Source organism: Pelophylax lessonae (genome assembly GCF_965119305.1).
Source record: "Pelophylax lessonae genome assembly, chromosome: 13".
NCBI classification, from domain to species: Eukaryota; Metazoa; Chordata; class Amphibia; order Anura; family Ranidae; genus Pelophylax; species Pelophylax lessonae.
This window is the reverse complement of record NC_138780.1, coordinates 5,239,825-5,246,910: the sequence shown is the minus strand read 5'-3', so window position 1 is coordinate 5,246,910 and position 7,086 is coordinate 5,239,825.

Here is a 7,086-nt window from a genome sequence, read left to right as displayed (position 1 = left end):
TTTCCTCTCCTTTCCTCTCCTCTCTCCTTCTCTTTTGTCTTTACCTCTTCTCCTCTTCTTCCTTGTCTTTAACCCTCCTATCTTCTTCTACCCTTTTTTGTCTTTTGCCCTCTTCTCGTCTCCTCTCCCCTTCTCTCTTGTCTTTTCCTTTCCCCTCCTTTCTTCTCTTCTCCTCAACCCTTCTCTCTTTTCCTCTCCTCCCCTCCTATTCTCTCCTCTCTTCTCTCCTTCCCTCTTGCCTTTTCCTTTCACCCTCCTATTCTCCTCTCCTTTCACTCCCCCTCCTCTCTTCTCCTCTCTTCTCCCCTCTTTTTTTCACCTTTTCTTGTCTCTCCTCTTCCTTCCTCTCACTGCCCCTTCTCTCCTTTTCTCTATTCTCTTCTCCTGTCTTGTCCACTCCTATCCTCTCATCTTCTGTCTTTTCCTCTTCTCCTCTCCACTCCTTTCCCCTTCTCTCCTGTTCTCTTCTCCACTTTTCTCCTCTTCTCTTCTCCTTTCCCCTTCCCACCTGTTTTCTCCTCTTCTCTTTTCTCTTCTCCCCTTCTCTCCTCTTCTCGTTTCCACTTCCCTCCGTTACTCCTCTACTGTTCTCTTCTCCACTCCTCTCCTCTCTTCTCCACTTCTCTCCTCTTCTCTTCTCCTTTTACCTTCCCACCTGTTTCCCTCTCTTCTCCTCTTGTCTTTTCTCTTCTCCTCTTCTCTCCTCTTCTCCTTTCCGCTTCCCTCCGGTACGCCTTTCCTGTTCTTCTCTACTTTCTTCAACCCTTCTCTCCTCTCTTCTCCCCTTCTCTTCTCTCCTCTTCTCTTGTCCTTTTCCACCTGTTTCCCTCTCTTCTCCCCTTCTCTCCTTTTCTCTTTTCCCCTCCCCCCCCCCGGTACTCCTCTCCTGCGCTCTTCTCCACTCCTCTCCTCTCTTTTCCACTTCTCTCCTCTTCTCTTCTCCTTTCACCTTCCCACCTGTTCTCCTCTCTTCTCTTTTCTCTTCTCCCCTTCTGTACTCTTCTCCTTTCCACTTCCCTCCGGTACTCCTCTCCTGTTCTTCTCTACTTTCTTCAACCCTTCTCTCCTCTCCACGCCTCTCTTCTCCCCTTCTCTCTTTTCCCCTTCCCCCCGGTACTCCTCCCCTGTTCTCTTCTCCACTCCTCTCTTCTCCACTTCTCTCCTCTTCTCTTCTCCTTTCACCTTCCCACCTGTTCTCCTCTCTTCTCTTTTCTCTTCTCCCCTTCTCTAATCTGCTCCTTTCCGCTTCCCTGCGGTACTCCTCTCCTGTTCTTCTCTACTTTCTGCAACCCTTCTCTCCTCTCCACTCCTCTCTTTTCCTCTTCCCTCCTGTTCTTCTCTTCTCTCCTCTCCTCTCCTGTTTTCCTATCCTATTTCCTCTTCTCTTGCTGTCTTCTTTCTCTCTAGCACTCTCTGCTTTCACTATCCCCCCCCCTCTTCTCCTCCCCCCTCCTCTCCTCTGAATAAATATCAGGCTGACAGGAAAACATTTGAGGAACCAGGGCCAGATTGAGCTGAAGGTCCCCAGAGGTTGTGCAATCAGGGGCCACTGTGTACTGCTGAGGGGTCAGGAATGGTGACCGCAGCACCTGGCCCCTGAGAGCCGCACTGAGCTCCTCTCCTGGGCGCCCCGGCCTCTTCCTCTTTCACTCCCTCCCAGGGGGACATTTTTTTTCTAATTTTCACTTAAACGTTGTACCCGCTCCATAACCCGCCAACGCTTCCGGGTGACAAAAAATGTATATATTTACCACCACCTGTATGTAAAATGGTCCATCATCATCATCGTCATCATCGTCATCATCATCATCATCATCATCATCATCATCGTCACCGTCATCATCGTCATCATCATCATCGTCATCGTCATCATCATCGGGGTCTCAGATTACCCCGAGCAGAGACAGAAAATTAGAGTGTATCTAAATCTGACCAGAAAGTGAAGAAAATACAACAGGAGAAATCTCAGGACAACTCAGAGGAGATTTCTTCTTACTTTCTGTTGTGTCTGCACTGTGCCCATTATGAGGGGTTCCCACCATCCCTGTGCTGAGTTCCCGGGTCTGTACACCCGCTGTGCCCATTATGAGGGGTTCCCACCATCCCTGTGCTGAGTTCCCGGGTCTGTACACCCGCTGTGCCCATTATGAGGGGTTCCCACCATCCCTGTGCTGAGTTCCCGGGTCTGTACACCCGCTGTGCCCATTATGAGGGGTTCGCACCATCCCTGTGCTGAGTTCCCGGGTCAGTACACCCGCTGTGACCATTATGAGGGGTTCCCACCATCCCTGTGCTGAGTTCCGGGGTCTGTACACCCGCTGTGCCCATTATGAGGGGTTCCCACCATCCCTGTGCTGAGTTCCCGGGTCTGTACACCCGCTGTGCCCATTATGAGGGGTTCCCACCATCCCTGTGCTGAGTTCCCGGGTCTGTATACCCGCTGTGCTCATTATGAGGGGTTCCCACCATCCCTGTGCTGAGTTCCTGGGTCTGTACACCCGCTGTGCCCATTATGAGGGGTTCCCACCATCCCTGTGCTGAGTTCCTGGGTCTGTACACCCGCTGTGCCCATTATGAGGGGTTCCCACCATCCCTGTGCTGAGTTCCCGGGTCTGTATACCCGCTGTGCTCATTATGAGGGGTTCCCACCATCCCTGTGCTGAGTTCCCGGGTCTGTACACCCGCTGTGCCCATTATGAGGGGTTCCCACCATCCCTGTGCTGAGTTCCCGGGTCTGTATACCCACTGTGCTCATTATGAGGGGTTCCCACCATCCCTATGCTGAGTTCCGGGGTCTGTACACCCGCTGTGCCCATTATGAGGGGTTCCCACTATCCCTGTGCTGAGTTCCCGGGTCTGTGCACCTGCTGTGCCCATTATGAGGGGTTCCTACCATCCCTGTGCTGAGTTCCCGGGTCTGTACACCCGCTGTGCCCATTATGAGGGGTTCCCACCATCCCTGTGCTGAGTTCCTGGGTCTGTACACCCGCTGTGCCCATTATGAGGGGTTAATTTTTTTTATAGAAAAATCTTACAAACAACAACTTATATACAATAAAACCATAATAAATAAATTAATAAATAACATATTTACAAAATAATTGAATATAACGATACAAAACCAAAAATAAACAAGAACATAATAAATAACCAAACTGCGCACAGCATAAACCCTACGAGAGAGCCAGACTAAGGAACATCACCGTCACCATGCATGGAGCCTTTAATCAAAAACATATTTTATCTGAAAATCTAGGGGAGTGAAGCAAGGACAGAAAGAAAAGCCGCACACCCCGAGATCAACAGGCAGCAGCTACAGAGTCCTGATATTCCTCCACGCCTTTATCCAGGCCTCCTGCTGCCACCTGTCTTTCTCAAGACCCCGAATCTTCCCAACCTCACCCAGAATGTTCTGCACCACCACCTCAACAGGGAGGATTTTACTCCATAAGGATACCTGGCACCGTGCACTCCACGTGAAATAACGAACTATTAAACTAACTAAAAAAAGTGTTTCCAAATCATAATCCCGGCGAGTCTGCAATGCCCCATACACCCACTCTGCATAACTCATATGGGGGAGGAAGGGTACACTCATAGCCCTCCCTACCCTCTTTTACACCTCTATATTAAAAGGGCACCGAAGCAGAAAATGATCCATGGACTCCACCGCTCCTCTACACTCCACTCTCGGGCAGCCCCGATACTCACAGAAAGAAATTTCAAATTACCCTTCACATATAGTTTTCCATGGAAAGCAAGCCAAGCCTGACCCCTAAACTTCATCGGGATTCTCTCCAAATTAATCAAATGCAAACCCTCCCCCAAAACCAGGCTTGGGCAATCCCTTAAGGTCAGTGGTTCGCAAAAAGCAGAGCTCATGATCCGCTTCTCGAGAAGTTTCCTTGGAAGAGATCTGACCTCCCCTGCCGTTACTTTCCACTGCCGAAGTATTTTCAAACACTGGGCAACATAAGCCGGGAGCTTATCATGCTTGACCCTCAGGGTTTTTCACTGGCCCACCATTTTCCCAGTTTTGCAGAAACGGCCTAAACCAGGACTGGAAAATACCCACCCACCCAGGCGGTCTCTCTACCAACATGTTACCCAGGTTGTACTTTACAAACATCAGAGAGAAAAAGACTACAGGGTTGATCATTCCTAGACCACCCTCCCGCCTAGGAAGATAAGTCACACTCCTTTTGACAAGGTTTATTCTGTTCCCCCATAAGAGCTGGAAGAAACAACTATAGATCTTGGTATAGAGAGACACTGGCAAAACGCAGACAAAACTGACATACAGAAAAATTGGAATCAGGTAACCCTTGATCAGATCAACCTTTTACCTTAAGGAAAACCGCCAACCTTACCAGCTCACCACCTTGGCATTGGCATTCTCTAGCCTGCTCACCCAATTTGCATGACCATAGTCACCTGGGCCAAATTCAATGCCTAGAACGCACATTTTTTGTTGGGGCTCCGGGAAGTCATCCTGGAGAACAAAGCTCTTATCTTTCATGCCCATCCAGAAAGCTTCACGCTGGTCCTGGTTGACCTTTGAACCTGATGCTTCTGTATGCTGCCTTATCACTGAGACCACTTCCTGCGCCTCCCCAGTCCCAGAGATAAAAACAGAAACGTCATCAGCATAACCACAAACTTCAAAGGAGGCCCCACCAGCGATGTCCAAAGGTACCCCACACAATGGTCCACTCTCTAGCCTTCTAATGAAGGGGTCGATTGCAAACGCATATAGCAGAGAACTCAAAGGACACCCTTGACGCACACCAACCACAAAGGGCTGCCCAACCCAACCATTACAACCATTGTAAAACCCTTTGTACAAAATCTTGAGCAAATCAATGAAACCCCCCTCCAGGCCATACTTTCCAAGAAGGAGCCATAGGTACCCGTGATTAACCCTATCAAAGGCCTTAGCCTGATCCAATGTCAGCAGAAATTTACCCCAACCAGCAGGCCTACAACGCTCCAAGGCCTCTCGGACAGCTAACACAGCTGAGAAAGTTCTACCCTGGACCGAGCAGTGCCTACACTAGGTGGAGCTATGACCTTTGACCTCTGAGCTTAAAACTCCTGACCTTTGACCTTTGGGGTGGGTCCATGACCTGGGGTGTGTCCATGATCCATTTCCTGTGTCAAAACCATCCCCTGTGTCATTACCGGCAATAGGCAACCCTAACCCTAATCCCCTAACCCCCTAAACCCTAACCCCCTTAACCCTAACCCTAACCCTTAACCCTAACCCTAAACCTCTAACCCTAACCCTCTAACCCTAAACCCTAACCCTAACCTGCCTGCCACTGATGATAATCGCCAGAAAAAAATCTTTGCCAGTATTTTTCTATCGACATTAAGAAGGCTAATGGGGCGCCAATTCTCAATCATCAAAGGATCTTTGCCCTTTGAAGAATCACTGCAGATTACCTCATGGAAGGAGGGAGAGAACCCTCATGAAAACAGCCATTAAAAACCTACCTGGTGTAGAGTCCAAAAAAACTTAAAATCCTTGCCTGATCAAGGTTCCTTCCTCCCAGGAGATCGGCATAGTATGACCTGATGACCTCCAGGATCCCTGACCTAGACTTCGTCAGAGAGCCCGTACTATCCTTCAGGCCATTGACCGTCTTAACTGCTACGTTCTGTTTACAGTTCTGGTAAGGGTCAGGCGAATTATATTTCCCATAGTCCCTTTCCGGAACCAAAGAGGCGTGCTGGTCATATTGATGTCTCCTCAGGAGGAGCTTCACCTCAGAGATCGCCCCAGAATCTCCTCCATTCGAAACAAGGCGGTCAAGTTTCCTCCGCAAACGCTGGTAGGTGATATACTTATCTTGCTGTCTCTTTCTCCCTAAAAGCCTAACAGTCCGCTGTTTTATAAGCTCCCACCATTCTGACTTACTGTTGCAAAAGTCTAGGATAGTTACCTGCGCCTGAAAAAATTCCTCAAAGGATTGTCTTACTTCCTCCCCATCCAGGAGGGCCGAATTCAATTTCCAGATACCCCTCCCCCTAGGTGGCACGCCTGAGGCATTCAGAGTCACAGATAGAATACAGTGATCGGAAAACTCCATTGACCCACAGGTGCCGAAAAAGTAGTCTCCCTTTAAAAAACCTATCTATCCTACTCTGACTATTACCTCCCTGAAAAGTGAACCCCGTCCTGTCTGGGCAGCGCCTAATGTGCGCATCTACCAGACCTGCTTCCCTAAGCATTGCATTCAGGAAAAGGCTGTCATAGCCCAGCTTATCTCTGAAACCTCTCCTGTCTTTAGGCCTAGTAATGGTGTTGAAGTCACCTCCAAAGATAACCTGCTGAGCCGTAAAAAGAAAAGGCTTAATCTTTGTAAAGAGGCATTTCCTGTCCCATTTCGTCTATTTTGCCTAAACCCCATCTGCAGAATCCTATCCACCACTGCCCTCCTATGTGGAGGAATACCCTCACCCTCCCCCATCTGCAGAATCTTATTCACCACTGCTATCCTATGTGGAGGAATACCCTCACCCTCCCCCATCTGCAGAATCTTATCCACCATTGCTCTCTTATGTGGAGGAATACCCTCACCCTCCCATCAAAGCTGCACAACATTCCTCCTTTTAAATAATAAGGAAGATAAAACATTTTCATGCTCCTTCCCTGCTCTCTCCCCCCTCCCAGATCCTGCAGCAGCACCAGCATATGTTTTCTTCACAGACACACCACCAGCAATTGCAGCATTGTCCTTAGGCACAACCAAACCTGCTGACAAGGAGTCTGAATCCACCATAGCAGTCATTGGAGCAACAGAGGCAAGACCCCCCTTCCCCTTGCGTGTAGTCAGCCCATACATCACCTCCACCTTATTTATTACATTACTAAACTTTTTCATAAACACATTAAAACAAAAGCAGTAAAAATAAAGCACACACAGATCTCTGACACTGAATACGGTAGAATATTTTTTATCATTTTCAAACCGCCCAACAAAGGAAATAATAACCATTTATATACAGTACATTAAATCTCATTTTCCAAGTCAGGAAGAGGACATGTAGACAGGATGGTGCTTTGTCGCTCTCTTGTGGCCA